Here is a 17,419-nt window from a genome sequence, read left to right as displayed (position 1 = left end):
TAGTGTAACAACAGTTTTAAACACAATGTTAAACATCCATGGTAGGATTAAAGATAGGATTAAAAAATCCTGATTCAGCCTCAGCAGCAATATCTCATGGCTATTTGTTTGGGTTGAGCTGAGGAACCAATAGTAAACTAATTAAATTATGAGGGATTCTTGGTGCTCCTCTCTGAGCTTGGGAGGATTTTGACTATCCAATGAATTCTATGTTGTCCAGTAATGTGTGTATTGAGTATTTCAAACAATGTATAATAGATACATTTATCTGTACTCATTTATCAGAGGTAGAGACCTATCTGCTCCTTATCTGTCTCCCTTATTTCCTTTAGTTTGCTATTTATTTTAGTTGCAATTTCATAATTATCTCTTTAAAAATCTGTTTAAATTGGTGATATTAGGTAGAAGCCCAGTTCTGTGATATAACTTAGTGGCACTAATGTGATTTGCCACAGACTCACTTCCTCTGCTAGTTCAACTAACAGGGCTTGTCTTTCCTGGGTTTCATGCACATCAGTTCTATAGTTTTAGCTTCACTTGAATGAATTCCTCTGAGACTTATAAAAGTTTCATTACCTGAATTAGGTAACATCATCAGTGCTAGTTCTACCAGTCCTAGCACTGATGATATTACCCAGTTTGGGTAATGAAATGTCTGCAAGAAAACAACCAAGCTCAGAGAGTATCAAGGACCCCTCATTTCAATTTTGAGCTACAAATATTATCCTTTATTAATAAAATTATGCTTTGCATTATCTAACTCTCACTCATTTCTTAGAAATTTTTTGAGGCTGGGGTATTTGAGGCTACTGCAGTTCACTGTGAGTGAAATTTTATTTTGCAATAGCTCTCCCTTTTGTACTTCATAGACAGAATGTGCTGGGAAGGGGGAAGGGGGAAGGGGGAGTGCAAATAAATCCCATCTGCATGTTGCACACAAGGCATCATTTTGGGTGAAACAACACTGTCTCAGGAGATTCCTCTTTTTTTGCAGTTGATATACCCTTGCACAACCTCAATTCATTCTGAAAACATGAACAATAGAAAATTGATTGACAGCCTATTCAATAACATCAGATCATATTTAGGATATAAATGTTGGCAATACTCATGGTCTGATTCTGCTTTGTTGTTACAGCTTCTCATTTAAACTTCTTTGGTATGCTAAACTTAAAATATGAAAAAATGAACTTTTTTCTATAAGCAAAAAAGAAAAAAAGGAAGGTGAAATGTTTCCAGTTAACTGAAAATTAAAGCAGTTGTGATAGTCCAGTGCATATATTGAAGAAACAGATTTTTATGGAAGCAAGTGTCCGACTGGTCATTAGCACTGATTAACACCTACAATTGTATAATCTTCCTCTTCCCTGGAATGCCACCTGACTCTTTCATTTTTCAAGATTTCACTGCCATGGACAGATTAACAGTAGCATTAATATCAGCGAATTTTTCCAACCCCAACAACATTTGAGGAAAACAATGCATAATACAAAATGATGCAATTCCTAAGTGGATTTTGGAGAAAACATGGTAGCTAACAGCTAGGAATAATATGAAAAATCTAATTTGGTCATGACAAGTATGCTGCTCCCAATTTTGTGGCATTTCATCCCTCTGAATGAACACTCAAACATACCTTTCTATTTGGATTCACAGTGCACAAGACAGCATTAATTCTTCTTATCCATGCAAAGCGGTGAATAATTACACAAAGGGGGGAACTGAAAGATGATAGTGTCAAGCAATACATTTACATTATTTTGGATGATGTCAGAATGGGAGAGAAGTAGAATAGGGAATATACTGCCTTGGATGGAAGCCACAGGTGTGCCAATGGAGAGCTGCTTTCTTCTTTAAGAACTTGCCTGTCAGCCAAGATGTTAGAAGCCTTTCTCTAAAAGCCCTTGAAGTTGTGGGTTACTGAAGAAAGAACTTTAGTAATGGTACATAAATTGAGAAACTTCCGCTTTGGATCATTTTACATAGTGCCTTTTTGTTTTACTGACTTTAGATATGAAGCACCATCTATCTTGGTCCCTTCTTATATTCAATCATTTTTGTTTCATTCTATTTTAAAATTTAGTCATTATATATTTTAATATAGTGAAAATTCACTTTACTACTTATTTACATTGTTCTCTTTGTTTTAAAGTTAACTTGTATGAATACAAAATTGCATATATTTAAGCCCTCCTCTGCTAAATTATTTAAGAAATGTGAAAAATAAGCTGCAGTATAATTATAAGTAATTCAGTACTTGCCCAAATATTTGTACTTTGTTGTTTCTGTTAATGCTCCTTTTGTTTTTTTAAGTATGTATTTCTAAAAGTGGAGAGGAATAATTTAAAGCATATTTTTAACCAGAATAGTGATGGCTTGCAAAGTGAATGGAAGTCTGTGTAAGAAGTACTACAAGTTCTGACCTAGACAGTCACCATGGCAGGTGGATCAATCTGTGTGGATCATGCTGTGCTGGTAGTAGAGAAAGAGGTTTCCTGTATTGTTACTGCTGTTTTGATATTTCAAGGGTTGATTTTCCAGTCAATATGGTGGACATCTGGTTAAACAAAATGACACTTCATTCCAATGCTTTCACCTTAAAGAATACCAGACTGCCAAACAAACACAGGATATGTTGTTGTTACAGGTGGTAAAACCAATGCATCAAGGACTCACTGGAGTCCTGGTAGTGTTGTCTGTTGGCCTGTGACTTGCTAAAAGGATGCTAGTGCATCTTCGATGCTTGCAACTCCTTTGTTATCTTAATCTCTTTGTTTCTTTTATGTTACACTGTCCCCCCACCTCCTCCGGTTAAAGAAAGAGATTTAGACCTTAAACACAAAAACCAACCCTTCAAGTTTGGGAATTATCTTTGCCTTTAAATGTGAGTGATCAATGCCCATTTTCTTTTGAAAATAAAACTCTTTTGAACCTTGAAAGCCTTCCACTGTTGAGCTATGTCTAAGTGCCACATGGGGAAATGGGCTGAAAACAGCCCATTTTTTTCCTTTAACGCTTACATTGGAGGTCTTGAAGTTCAGTCCAGAGCAATCAATTTAATTGGTGCAAGCTCTGGTGACAGATTATGCCGGTTTACACTGCAGTATAGCACAAATTTAAATGCTGGGGAAAAAAGCAAAAGATACACTCTTTGGTCTCTACTTAAACAGGGCAGCGGTATTGGGAAAAGAGCACATTTAATTTATCACTGTCAGAGCAGGTGCAAAGTTTAATTCTAACTAAAAGCATTAAACAATTAACCCAGACAGTCAGACTCTTCTAAAAATGCTCAGTTGCAAGTAACATACAGTCCAGCTTGCCAATGGAATTAATAATAATTTTAGAAGTCCAGTTTTCTGTTTCATACAAGCATCTACCTTCCTTCACTTTTTAAAAAAACATTGCATTAACTGGACAAATTACTGAAAGCAAAACTTGAATCCTTAGCTCTTTGATCATTGCTGATATATCATTCTTATATGGCAAAGTCCACTCAACTGTCAACTAAATAACAAAATTGATTTTCAACTTCATATTGTGATGTCCTCCCAACTTCTGAGAGGTGAAAAGTTACAAAAGCAACACAATGCATTTTCTTTCCATTGGGCAAGAGAATTCTGGGGATATATGACTATTATTAAATATTGTACCTTATGATTCTTGACTCTTGACAAATGTATCTTTTTTTATGTACACTGAGAGCATTTGCACCAAGACAAAGTCCAATCACACTTGGCCAATAGAGAATTCTATTCTATGGTGGCAACCAGAATATTTGTTTGCTGATTTGCAAAGATAACTGGGACAAACCAGTTGCTACATAACCACTGAATAAAATTGCTAATTTGGTTTAGAGTTGAGTGAGGATAAGAAGTAAAGAGGGAGAACATGAGTTTAAAGGGTGCTTTCTTCTCTTTAAACCCTCAGATCTTCTTATTTCTTTTTCCTCTGAATTCAAATGGCCAACTCACTCAAAATGATTTCTTTTCTTCTCCTTAACATTGAACAAGTTCATCCTCTGAGGCAACCATTATTTCTGTGTCATATCCTGGATCTACTGAGGAAATTGCAGGCAATAATTTCAGATGATTTGCAAGCAATCAGCTTCACACAAATGGTCACCCAGCAATATTTCTTAACTATATGATGCTGGTGAGATTATATTTTTGCAACCCAGTCTTCCTTTCCTCCTATTGTACTTCTCTGAAGATATAAGGTATCTCTAAGCAATCTTTGATGTGAGGATAGGAAGTTACAAAACTTTCCAATTTCCATGGTAAAATGTAAAAGGAATATAGATAATGAAGATAACATTAATGGGAGGATTTTGACTATCCAATGAATTCTATGCTATCCAACAATGTGTGTATTGAGTATTTCAAACAATGTATAATAGATACATTTATCTGTACTCATTTATCAGAGGTAGAGACCTACCTGCTCCTTATCTGTCTCCCTTATTTCCTTTAGTTTGCTATTTATTTTAGTTGCAATTTTAGTTGCAATTTCATAATTATCTCTTTAAAAATCTGTTTAAATTGGTGATATTAGGTAGAAGCCCAGTTCTGTGATATAACTTAGTGGCACTAATGTGATTTGCCACAGACTCACTTCCTCTGCCAATTCAACTAACAGGGATTGTCTTTCCTGGGTTGCATACACATCAGTTCTATATTTTTAGCTTCACTTGAATGAATTACTCTGAAACTTATAAAAGATTTTTTTTAAATGTCTTGCTAGATAAACTTCAGGTTTGGGGTTTTCACAGAATTTGAATCACAATGCAAAGCTTAATCAAGTAAAGAACTGTTCCATATATTAAGCCAAATAAGACCCTTGAGATATTTCATGGAACTAACAGCATATCTGAGATAACAGTCCAGATTGTGAAAACATAATTGTGAAAAAATATAAATGACCACCCACCTCAGCCTTTTCAATCTCTATGACTTTTTTTTTCAAAAGATGAAATATTAATAATAATTCATTCACAGATCTCCTAACATCACACCTCATTGAGTTCTGTGGAAATACATTTCTGAACTACATCACTTTAAATACCCACCCCCATTCATGTTCTAATATACAGGTTTAATAGCCCTTCATCCTAACTAAATTAAAATATTTATGTAAGGTTATATATTGGGCTATGTTTATAATTTATGTTGTGTTAGAATGACCTTGGCCAGAAGTGTTGACAGTGCTTGGGGTCTAGTCATTCTTTTAATCTGAAATAATGCTGTGAAATATTAGTCTGTGGAAATTAAAAGTCTATCTTATACAACTGAGATGATAGGTTGATATAAAGGTGGAAAAGTAGTAACCAACAAGCCTCATGCCAAGAAAGAGTGATTATATTATACTTGGAATACTGCGTACAATTTTGTATTTTTACCGAAATACAAAAAAGATTTTGAGACCCTAGAAAAAGTGCAGAGAAGAGCAACAATGATGGTAAGAAGTCTGAAGACAAAACCCTATAATGAACAATTGAGGAAATTGGGCGTGTCTAGTCTAAGGAAGAGAAGGATTGGGTATGATATGATAGCAATATTCTAGTACTTCAGGGGCTGTCACAAAGATTAGTTGTTGATCTATTCTGCAAAGCATTTGAGGGCAAGACAAGAAGTAATGAGTGGAAGATACTTAAAGATCCAACTTAGAATTGAGAATTTTTTTGTAGTGAGAACAATTGACCAGTAGAAAACCTTACTTTTGAAAGTTCTGGGTGTTTCATCAATGGAGGTTTTCAAGAAGAGACTGGACTGCTATGTGTTCAGAATGGTATAGAGTCTCTTGCTTGAGTAGGGGGTTAGAGTAGAAGACCTCCAAGTGCTTAGTAGAAACCCTATTGTTATATGTTCTGCTCTATCAATATAACCCACCTGCAGCTGTCTTTCATGATCTTGAAGCAAGTGGAAAAATATCCATTGACTTGGAAAACTGAGAAGAGAATGCCTGAGATTGAATTTCTGGAACTTAATCATCCATTGAAGTTTTGATTGGTGTGAACTGCATGTAGGTATTGTGCTGCAATAAAGCAACTTATCGTGATTCTGCAATGGAGAGCAGGATAGGTAAGATGACCATCAAAGCAGCATGATCAAAGCTCCATCTCTTTCTATTGTTGATATGTCATTGAAATATATACAAAAAGGGTGGAACTTGGATAGTGCTGATGTGAACTTCTCCTTGCCTGTTTTAACACTCCCTGTGGATAACACTGTGAACCCTGAAGCTACTGTTGTTACTGAATGCAAGGCTGAAATCTTGGACAGATAAGATTTACTGCAATTTTTGGTGTGAAATCTGACAGCCCAAAGCAAAGAAAAATGCAAAGGAACTCCAAGACAGATATCACAATGAATTTATATATGATACTGCACTCTGACAGCTGCCATAGGATACTGTTACAGAAAAGCCATCTGCTCAGCTGAGAAACATTGTCCTCTTTCAATACTTGGCCTGGAGCATAGTAATAACCCACTTCCAACGAAGTAGATGGAGAACTTGCTCCTGTATCTACTCTGAACCTGGAAAGGCAATAACTTGAATTTTGGAAAAAGGGTCTGTTATTTTTCTTCATCTGCCTCATCTGTGAAAATTATGGAGCCCCCACCCCCCAAAAAAGGACCATCCATTGGACTGTACAGCAAATATGTTTTAGACACTTTAGGACTTTTCCATCAAGCATAAAAATTATCCTGCATAACTTTTCCTAACAATGCTCATTCAGTGTGATGAAAGATACATTTAGAAATTATTTAAGGAGAAGGAAACTTTGGAGACATTCTCGTTGATTATGGGTGTCTATCCTGACTTTATTTAGATATATCAATATGCCTTTTCACTCTACAATCTTCTTTCCACAGATGTGTTGCCTTCATGGCTTCTCATGGTTCACTAAAACCTTCTCATTTGGCATTTTCAGTAACAGTCTTGCTATCACTGTTAAAGGGAAGTTGTCTCCTTTATTTTTGGGGAGGGAGGAGTTTAAAGGTAATGCAGAACTTTTCTAATGGCCAAGGATTCCAAGCAAGAGTTGTCAGACAGCTTATCTACAACATTTTCTGAAGAAACTATTCCCCCACTCCCTCTCAGTATTTACATCTACACCTAAAGGAATATTCCATCAGTTCAGCGTCATCATTTTCAAGGCAGGCATTATGCTTCAGTTCCATATCCACATTAAATACAGGTAGTCCTTGCTTTGTGATCAAAACTGAGACCAGTAACTCTGCATCTAAGTGCTGTGGCCACTAAGTGAGACATCACATGGTTATGACTTACGATTTTACAGCTGCCTTCTCCATTAAGTCTGCTTGTTGCAAGCCAATTGCAAAGCACCCAAATGGTGGTCATGTGACCAAAGCACACTCCTGTGATAATAAATGTAAGATAGGTTAGAAATTCTTCTCTCGTGGCTGTCCAGTCTTTTTTTAAAGCACCAACAACTTCCGAAGGCAACCTCTTCCAGTGGTTAATTGTTCTCACAGTTAGGAAATTTCTCCTTAGTTCTAGGTTGCTTCTCTCCTTGATTAGTTTCCACCTGCTGTTTCTTGCCTTCTGGTGCTTTGGAAAATATGTTGACTCCCCTCTTCTTTATGGCAGCCCCTCAAATATTGGAACACTGCTATTGTGTCACCCCCAGTCCTTCTTTTCAACAGACTAGACAAATTTTGTAACAGTTCTTTATGTACAATTAAAATAGTAAAACATAAAAAACAGTATATAAAATGTAAAAAGAGGGAAACAATATTAAAAATTAATTAAAAGGCAAGTTGAGGGCTTTCAGGGCATTAATCAGCCCCATGGCTGCATGCTACTTTGTGCACTTGTTTTCATACCTTTCAGGAAGGCCAGAGAGTGGGAGACCTCATCTCTGGCAGCAAAAACGGTTCCACAGGGCAGGGAACATTCTTCTATAGGATCAGTCCAATTTTTTATGATGCCATTTTGTTCTTCTGAAAGCATGCAGGATCTTCCCTTTGTGTTTGACACTTACATATAAGTGCAAGCTTTCTTGTGTATGGGTGCGATGTACTGCACATGTTAGTGCTGAGAATATTTAATGGAAAATTAACCAAAATCTTCTGTTTGAAAAGTCCTATTTTGTATTTGCCTACAGGTGAGGCTGCTTCTGTCCTTGAATCTTCCCTTTTTATTTGTTTTCAGATTTATTGTATCTTTTCCATACAATATTTAGGATTCTTTCCCCTTGTATTTCTTTATTTGAGGAATATTATGGGGGTAATGGTATATATGTGTATTTTTGCGCAAGAGAGAGAATGCTTGTTAGAGTCCCTGGAATACAAATTGGTTAATTTGCAGGGTGGATTAGACACAGGGTGTGATATAAGTTTGGTTTGTATTAGCATAATGGTATCATAAAAATGTAGATTTGGAGGTGGAAATTATTGGAGACGTGGCTAATACAGTATTGCTCTAGCAGAAGAGGTGCACAGTATTTACACTGCATTTGACCACATAAACTATGTCATGCATAAACACGGTTTTTCATTACACAAAAGAGAACCAGAAGATTGTCTTTCTGCTGCTGAGCAGTCATGAACCCCATCCTATAGTCATTAAAACAGTACATATACACATATGCATAACCACACACACACCTCCAAGAACAAAAATAATAATAAAAAATTAAAAACTATAATTACAGTATAGTTAATATTTCATAGCTTAATATCACTGCCTAGAGGTAGCAGATTTAGTTGATTACTATTTGTTTGCAATGTAGGGAAAGCCTGCAATCACTGTGAACATAAAAGGATTGCAATTAGATCTATTGGTTGAAAGCTGTACCTCTGCGACCTACTGCAAAGTGCTTAGCACTATCAGACAGATAATGCTTAGCTGCAGCTGGCACATCTGGACATAATAATATGAACCAAACTGACATAGCCGCTAAAGGCTATTTCTACCCTTACTCATTGAAAACAGAAAACCAATTTGGGTTTTTAAAAGAATTTATCAACAGAAAATTGATATATGTAGACTCACAGACACATACTGGTAACTCTAAATGTGACTTTCCCAGCAAATATGCTTCTGCCTCCTTATAAGAAAAGGGAGAAATGATGAGCACAGATGAGATGAACAAATTAGAATCAAAATGGAATTAAAAATACAATCATTCCAAAACATGGAAGATGTGGATTTCGAATGCCAACTGGATTTGTATATTGCTACCTATGTGTTACTAGGATGAGTTCATAAATCCTGAAGTGTATCCTGGTTAATGCACTGCTAATGAATTGCTTTGCACAATCCGTGAGTCATTTATGAAATAATTGGAATTATGAAAGGTTCTTAAGTTGTGGCATCTAGCCATGAGATTGTAGCACTTCACTTGTACTTCTGTTGGGCTGCAGGCTTTTGGTGAACTGAATCTTAGTCACTGAGAATTCTAGCTAGGCCATAGCCTCAATCTTTCTTGGGTGCTTAGTCAGCTGATCAGAAATGGCAGCATGAAGAAGAAAAATAGGGAATCCTTTTATGGCTGAGGGATCCATGCAAAGAAAAAAGTAAGGTTTCTGAAAGCCACAATGTTGATGTAATTGGAGGGTAGGGTCCAAAATCCCAAACTTCCTGGTTCTACATTATCTGTGGCATGGATAGACAAAATAGCTTAAACCTAGGAGGCTTTGGCTGATTTTGACAATGCATCTGCTGGTCTTAAACACCTCTGCTTGTTTTGATTTGATTCTGGCCCATTTAATCAAATTCCAGTTCTTTTGGGGTTCAGAAGTGCTCTACACCACCTGCTAGGTTTCTCAAACTGATTCAATGCTCAAGTCTTGTTTAATTCGAATCATTCTCTGCCAGAGATAGCTAACACCGTTGGACATTTCCATCTGGTATGATTGCTACAGTCACTCCCTGACAGAGACACTAAGTGAGATTTCTCTGTTCCAAATGAGAATGGTTGCACTGAATAAGGAAGAACTGTTTTGCTTCCAACTATGTGCTGTGCGACATGTCATATTAGCCTCCTGTTTCTATGTTCAGAACAGGTTTAATACTGTATGTGTTTTTTAGATCTGTCAGCAACAGATCAAGTTCTGTTGTATGTTATATTAATGTTTCCAATTAAATGTTGGAAAGATTGAAAAAAATTCTGCTTAAACTAGTTTTCAAAATTAGAATCCTAAATTGTAGCTTGGAAGGTGTGGCCTTACATTGCCTTTTAACCTCATTCACCCACATTTTTTTTTACCATTGTGCACCAACCAGCATTAAAAACATTGCACAGAGCATTGGTTGCAGTAGATGGTCTTCAAGGTACCTTCCATTGTCCTGATTATATGACAATAAAACCACTGGAACTGAATCATTCATCCTTTAATCATTATTAAAACAGCAAAATGTTCAACTTAAAGGGATGCCTTTCTTTTTCTTTTTCAAAAGATGAGAGTAAAAAAAGAAATATTGTCTGGAAAAGAGTAGTGCAGGATAAAAATATATAGTATATACATGTGCATTTTCTTTCAAATATTTAGGTCACTTGGGTCTAGGTCAAGATCCACAGAAATAAGGAAGTCTGTATCAGAGCTCATTTGCTTTTGCACAACATTGCTCCTTAGAGGTTTAAAACCCTGCAGTTTTATTCAAAAGAAGCCCTGGAGTTCTTGATTTGCTTATTTTTTAATTAGCGTTTAACAAATTATACAACAAGTATGTAACAAACTAAAACAAAAAGCATTCCTTACTCCCCCCCCCCAACATATATTGTAATAGTTAGATTTGGATAAGAATGAGGCGAGTGTGGTTGTCGCTTTCCCCTGGGTGAGAGCTGGTGTGTGTGTGTGGAGAGTGGCTCCTTGCTTGGTGAGTGAGAGCAACTGGGCATGGTACTGTTTTCCAAGTGGATGGAGAGTGAGTGTGTTGGAGGATAAGGGGATGTTGGATGTGACCTCTCTTCTGAAGTGAGGAAAGGAGTGGTGGCTTGAAGACACTAAGAGCAAGTGCTATAATGCCTGCTGGACTCACCCTGCCTTTGACTGTTTGAAGGAGATTTTCCTTTTAGATAGAATAAAATAATGTTGAGGATGGGGATGAAAGGGCTGGCGAGGAAAGCAAGCAGGGCAGTGTATTTTAGTGGTGTTGGGTAACAGAAAATGGCAGGAGGCAAGGAGGAGGACACTCATGGGGAACACCATCTCAATGTTTAGTATTGGTCTCATGTTCTGCTCTCTTGCACCCACTTCATTTACCTGGTCACAGATCTATGGTAGTCTAGGTTTTAGGCTGCTGTTTTTAAATGTCAGAGCATGTTCATTGACCATGGCATCCTTCTGGAGTAACTTTGGGGGTTGGGAGTGGGGCGGGGGGGGGGAGGGTTTCACTGTTTTATGTTGGTTCACTTCTTTCCTCTGTGATTGCTCACAGTAATTGCTGATAGGAAGTGAGAGGTGTGACCCTTGTCCTTGGCTTTGCAATGTCCTGTAGGGCTCACTACTTTCTCCTCTTCTGTTTAACAGCTACATGAAGCCATTGAGTGAAATCATCCACAGCTATGGGCTAAGATATCTTCAATATGCGGATGAAACCCAGCTGTGTATCTCAGCCCATAAATGACACACTATGCTATGTCCTCTCCTAAGGAGATCTATCTAGCGGGACCAAGAAGAAAGGCTTTTTCCATGATGGTTCCCTCCTTGTGGAACATCATCCCTGCAAAGATAAGATAGGTCCCCACTTTGACACTCTTTCCCAAGGCCCTGAAGACATAGTTCTGCCAATGGGCCTAGGGACCCACTGATATGGAGCCCATCAAGTGGCTTGTCTGATTGCTATCACCAGGCAGGTGGGGGTGGGGTTTACTGGTTTTCCTATTGGGGTTTTATTCTTGTAAGCCACAGTCATCCAGAATGAGTTGGGAACCCATATAAATTTACATACATACATACATAGCTAAATAAATCCTATTTCCTCTTTGCTCTTTTCCTCTCTGTGATTTTTAGCTCTTAGTTTATTTCCTCCAAAGAAATCTTTGTAGTTTGATCATTTTCATCCAATTCAAGTTTGACAGCTACAGAATAACTGGCCAAAGGGGCTTGAAAATACCACAAACTGCCACTGAAAATTTTTCATAGAGTTCAAATTACAAAAGGAATCATAACAAAAACATACCTAATATCCAGAGATATAGGCTACTTTATCTTTAAGTTAAACCCTGGTCCAAAAATTCTCATTTATCACTTGCTTAAAGAAGTTCCATCTCCAAAAGTAATTAACAAATCTGTTTAAAATAACAGCTCAGAAGAGATAGATGTTGAGAAAATACAGATAGGCTACATGTTGGGTGAAATGGGCATCCATGATGAATTGGATGTAATCTCTTAAGTATCATTCAAAGGACTTTCTTTTAATCCTTACCAGAATAGTTTAGGGAAGAGTAGAATCATTTACAGCAGGGATATCAAACTCGATTTCATTAGGGTTGTGTTTGACCTGAGGGGACTGGGGGGCATGGCCAGCTTGACATCACACATGTTGGGGACACCTGTGGAGGCCCGAGTGCTCTGCCAGTGAAAATAGGCTCCCGAGCTCCACATTTAGCTGCAACAGCCACCTGTAGCCCTCTGCCAGTGAAAACAGAGCACAGAAGGGCCCTTCTGAGCTCTGTTTTTGCTGGCAGAGAGTTGCAGGAGGCCATAGCAGCCAAAAACGGAGCTTGGGAGCCCATTTTCACTGGCAGAGGCACTGCAGGCCTGCCTTTTGCTGTTTCCAGGGTGGCCCTGCCCCATGGGCTGGATCTGGCCCCCAGACTTTGAGTTTGACACCCCTGATTTACAGGTTTTAGAGCTATGACTTCAGCTTCACACTAGGAGAGACAGAGTGCAAGCAAACAAGTAAGTACAATTTGTTCGTTCATGAAACTGTTTGTGCTTTCTAGATTCATTTGGGTGTGTGAACAGTCATCTAAAAGTGAATAAGCCTCAGACAAATGAAATAAGACTTGCCATTGTACACAATCATGGCTACAGATTGCTATAAGCAGACTTTGTTTTTCCACAAGATAAAATGTTAAATAATTATCTTTATTATTGTAAATACAATCTTGAATAATCAAAATTTTGTTCTCACATTTCTCTTTCATATTGAAAATGAGTTCTGAAATTAGTTCTGAAAGCATACCTTTTCTCACTTACAGTAAAAAAAAAAGTTTGCACTTGCTATTATGGTCTCCAATAAATATCTTGGGTCACGAATTAAAGTCACAGATTTAAACTGATCCAGTGGCTTGGTCTTCAGGCTATTGTTTCAGCATTGTCTCTCCATTCTTGTTTAGGAAATGATTTAAAGGTGTTCTAGAATAGGGGTCGCCAACCTTTTGGACCTCAGGGACCACCAAACTCATAATTTTAAATCCCAGGGACCACTAACAGGTTCTGTGGGTGTGGCCTAATTTGTGGATGTGGCTTGGTGGTCATGTGACTGGCTGGGCATGGCTTATATGTAAATATTATAAATATTTATATAAATATTGAATTTTTTATAAAAAAGAGCAACTTTTACCCAAAATCAGGCAAAGCAGGCAGGCAGATTGAGTTGCTCATAGAATCATTCAGTGATCTATCTATCTGCCATCAGCTAGCTTAGTCTGTCACATAAAATTTGCTTGCCATGAGTCTGCACTGAATAATAGAACCTTCAATCCTAAGGGAGGTTCGGCTGTGCTTATAAGCAGAGCTGAAGATCTAAAGACTAGCTAGAAAGCAAGAAATCCAACCATTTCCTGCTTCCTAGCTAATCTAAATCTCCCAGCACAGCAGAACAGATGAGCAGGTGATGGTCGGAAAAAGGAAAAATAGCAATTTAGCAGGCAAATTTGCTGGGTAAGGAGTGAGTGGGTGGGGAGGGTTCCCGCAGGCCATGTGGGCAGCGCAGAGTTGTGTTTCTGCGCAGCCTGGATTAATTGCTTGGGGGGAGTGCTCTGGGGGTGAGATTTCTCTGCGGCCCACCAAAATTTTCTTGTGGCCCACCAGTGGGCCATGGGCCACTAGTTGGCAACCGCTGTTCTAGATGAAGGCATAATAAGGTCAGATTAGTCCCACCATTGATTAAGTATTATTGTAGCCAGAGGTTGTAGCCACTGCTATTATTGTAGCAGTATTGAACAATTTTTATATATCCCTAAGCCAAGGATATGGTATCACCAGAAAGAGAAATACTGTTCAGAAATTATAATGTTTTGTTGTCTTGGGCTTGAAGGAATGGTCTGTGTTCTCAGTGGATAGGATTCCTGCCTTCTCCATCCTATTGGTCCTTAGCAGAATGTTATTATGGTTAATTAATTAAATGCTAGCATGCCAGAATTAGGAGTTTGAAAGAGAATGGAAATCTGTCCAGACAATGAGGGAATATTGCCAATCTTATTTTTGTGAAAAAAGTGAATAGTTGTGAATTTAGCCAGAGATCTATGGAATGGGACAAGATATTCAATGATTGGCCAGAAAGTTAGCTTTGATTGGTTGGTAGTTTTCTTTGCTATATGAATGGACACTGTGCGCTCTCACTACAGTCACTTATGAGACATAGAGTGAACACTGACTGGCTGGCTGTCCTGTCTAAGCTCTAGGATTGCAAACTTAAAAGTGTGCTCAAGACTCCTGATGTCTGAAAAGATCTAAAAATAATAAAAACCACTCAGATTAATCACAGATGCAGAAAGGCTGATTGTCTGTAAGAGCTCTGAGAGTGAGCCAGAAAGGGAGGATTAAAATGTCTGCTAAACACATATAAGCTTTTATCTTCAGCCAGCTGAAGACACAACAAAAGACAGAACTCAAAAGCAACAACAACCATGGAGCGGAAAAGGAGAAATAATGCAATATATTGATGACATCAGAACTTACGATGCAAATGATTGAAGAGTTTGCACGGTGATGTCATCTTGCACATGTCTTCATTTTGAAGGCATTGCAACTTATTATAGACTCTGCTATTCAAGAGGTGCAATCAGATCTAACACTGTTTTATTCAACAAGCAATATCAGCCATAATCTTTTTGTGGCCAGAAATAACAATGCAATACAATAATGATTGTTATTATTAGAGAAGAACTCATGCAAAAATCATCTAGGAGCATTCAGCAACTGTTATGGCTTTCCATACAAAAGACTAGCTGATATTGAAACTAGAGTGAGAGTGAGCAAATGCCAATGCATCGTATTTTGCAAGATATTCCACAGATCTAACATCTGAGGGATACCTGAAAAGAAATTTGTTAATAAGAATGCATTTCTATCTGTACTAAATTCCACAAATAACCACAGGAGAGTGCAGCAAGTAAGAAAGTAGTTGAAAACAGATCTCTAATACTCTTTGATGTATCATGCCTATAGATCAAGCAGTTGTTGGTGCCAAATACTTTGGCAGGACCAATGAACACTGACATTTGGATTTTTTTTTAAATTGTAGATTTATGGTGGTAGTGACATTCCTGGTAAACCACCTTTTATTTTAACTTCACCATAATGATTTAGAGCTTAATATTTAGCTCCATTGCAGAACAGTGTGGGAAAATTGAATAGAGGACAGAAAATTATAAAAGTGATTGGTAGGTGGACAAGTGAATGGTCATGGCAGAGATGTCTCCCTTGGCCTTTGCTCCCAAGTAGATTTCCTGTGATTTCTCCTTTTCCTGGAAGCTCACTGTCTACCTCTTGGTTTGGCCTTCCCAGGCAGTGAAAGGTCCTATAATAGTTGTAGCAAAGATTGATGAAACTGACCATCAATCATCATCAATCATCATCATCATCATCATCATCATCATCATCATCATCATCATCATCATCATCATCATCCAATCCCTAGTACTCCTGGAAATAGTTCCAAGTGTAAGGGACAATAAAACAAAATGGGTAGAGGTGTTTAAAAAAACATTAATTTCTTGGGAGTGATGGTAAGGGAGGAATAAAATTCAAGTAAAGGTAACATTAACTTTATCCTTCTTTCATTCGTTGTGGCTGGCTTGAAATTAAAAGTCGTCAGGATTCTGCTGAAATGGCTGGATTCTGTTTATAGACTCTGTGCCATGGTCCAGTAACCTTTTTCCAGTAGTTTTGCTCTAGACTACAGAAAATGACAAAAAGAAAAGTAAAATCACTAGGAAGCCCTAACCTCGTAACAGAGAGTTTTTGCTAAAAATATACATTCATAATAATATTATTGAGCGGGCATAGATGAAGAAGGCCAGGGAAAGTGTAAGCAATAAGAGAGTGAACAAGGTCAGTGTTCTTTGCCCGGGGGCTGCACAATCAATAAGAACTGGTCAATAACTGCTTTATTACTACACTATACTCGGAGCAAAATCATTTTTAAATTAAGAATATATTTTGCAAAACTGAATTAACAATATTGAATATTTTGCTCTTTGATATGACTTGGTTCCAAACTCGAATTATTAAATATGGAAATGCTTCTTGATTTAGCTAAAGTGTGTCTATTTCTGTACGTGTATGTTCTTTCCTTTGTTTTATGAAATTGTATGAAATCAACCTTAAGAAAATGATGAACTGACAATACCATGAAAAATCTTAATACTATAGTAAATGAACTCCATGTTCATTTGGGACTTTGTACTTCCTCCAAAATGGAAATGGCATTTGTTGCATATCATGCAATTATAGCATAATTCAAGGAATTAAGACATAAGACACCTGGAACATTATGCACTTTGCCTTTCTCTTGTCTTTTGTCAGATGGACAGAAATCTTTTGTCAGCACTGTCAGCATTGAAGATGTAGTTCTGCCACCAGACTGAAAAATAACTGGTTCTTCAATACCATTCGTTGCTGCAATTTGTCTCTCTGGGGTGAGAGAAAGGACAAAGCATAATGGAAAGGAAACATCATTCCAGTAAGGAGGTTCCATTCATGGATAGCTGGGACTCACATTATAATGTCCTCTATGTTCCAATTAAAATCTCACTTCTGCTCATGAATTGGGTATCCATACTCTTTCAGTCTCAGTCCTCCATTGCATTATAATAGATGCCAACTCTGAAGCAACTCTGGCTGGGGCCATTTTGGAGGCTTCAGGGTTACCACAATGAGAAGAAGGGACAGGGAGGGGGAGCATTGTTAGATGGGGGTTTCGAAGCTAAAACAAAACAGTTTCCTGTGGGAACCAAGGACATCCCAACAGGTGGCTGGAGTGGGAGGGGTGAAGTAACCAGGCAACCAGACAGCACCTTGATTGGACAATGTGACTGTTTGTTTGGGAGAAGAGGGAACTTTCATTTTTTAATTAGGTGAAAACCATGGGAACTTTCAGAGTCAGTTTTCACCAGTTTGTGCCAAAATGATATCTCCAATAAAACTGTTCTTTGAGGAATCTACCTGCTTCGGAGTTCTGCTTTCTATGGGGCTATTACTTGGAACCCTGACAATAG

The 17,419-nt window shown here is 37.8% G+C and overlaps 1 long non-coding RNA gene across 1 annotated transcript in view; it reads left to right on the top strand.

Annotated features, from left to right (window-relative positions):
* The window catches only part of LOC148132753 (uncharacterized), a 44,961-nt gene extending 28,053 nt beyond the window's left edge, over nucleotides 1-16,908 (top strand). Inside the window, exon 3 of the long non-coding RNA XR_015746892.1 lies at nucleotides 16,728-16,908. This is a non-coding gene — a long non-coding RNA (uncharacterized LOC148132753). The remainder of the gene's footprint in view (nucleotides 1-16,727) is intronic.
* The last annotated feature ends 511 nt before the right edge of the window (nucleotides 16,909-17,419 follow it).

The sequence above is a fragment of the Notechis scutatus genome, chromosome 1 (genome assembly GCF_049901735.1).
Source record: "Notechis scutatus isolate UNSWTSFEM ecotype Mainland chromosome 1, rNotScu1.2, whole genome shotgun sequence".
NCBI lineage: Eukaryota > Metazoa > Chordata > Lepidosauria > Squamata > Elapidae > Notechis > Notechis scutatus.
This window is presented reverse-complemented; position numbering and strand designations above follow the sequence as displayed.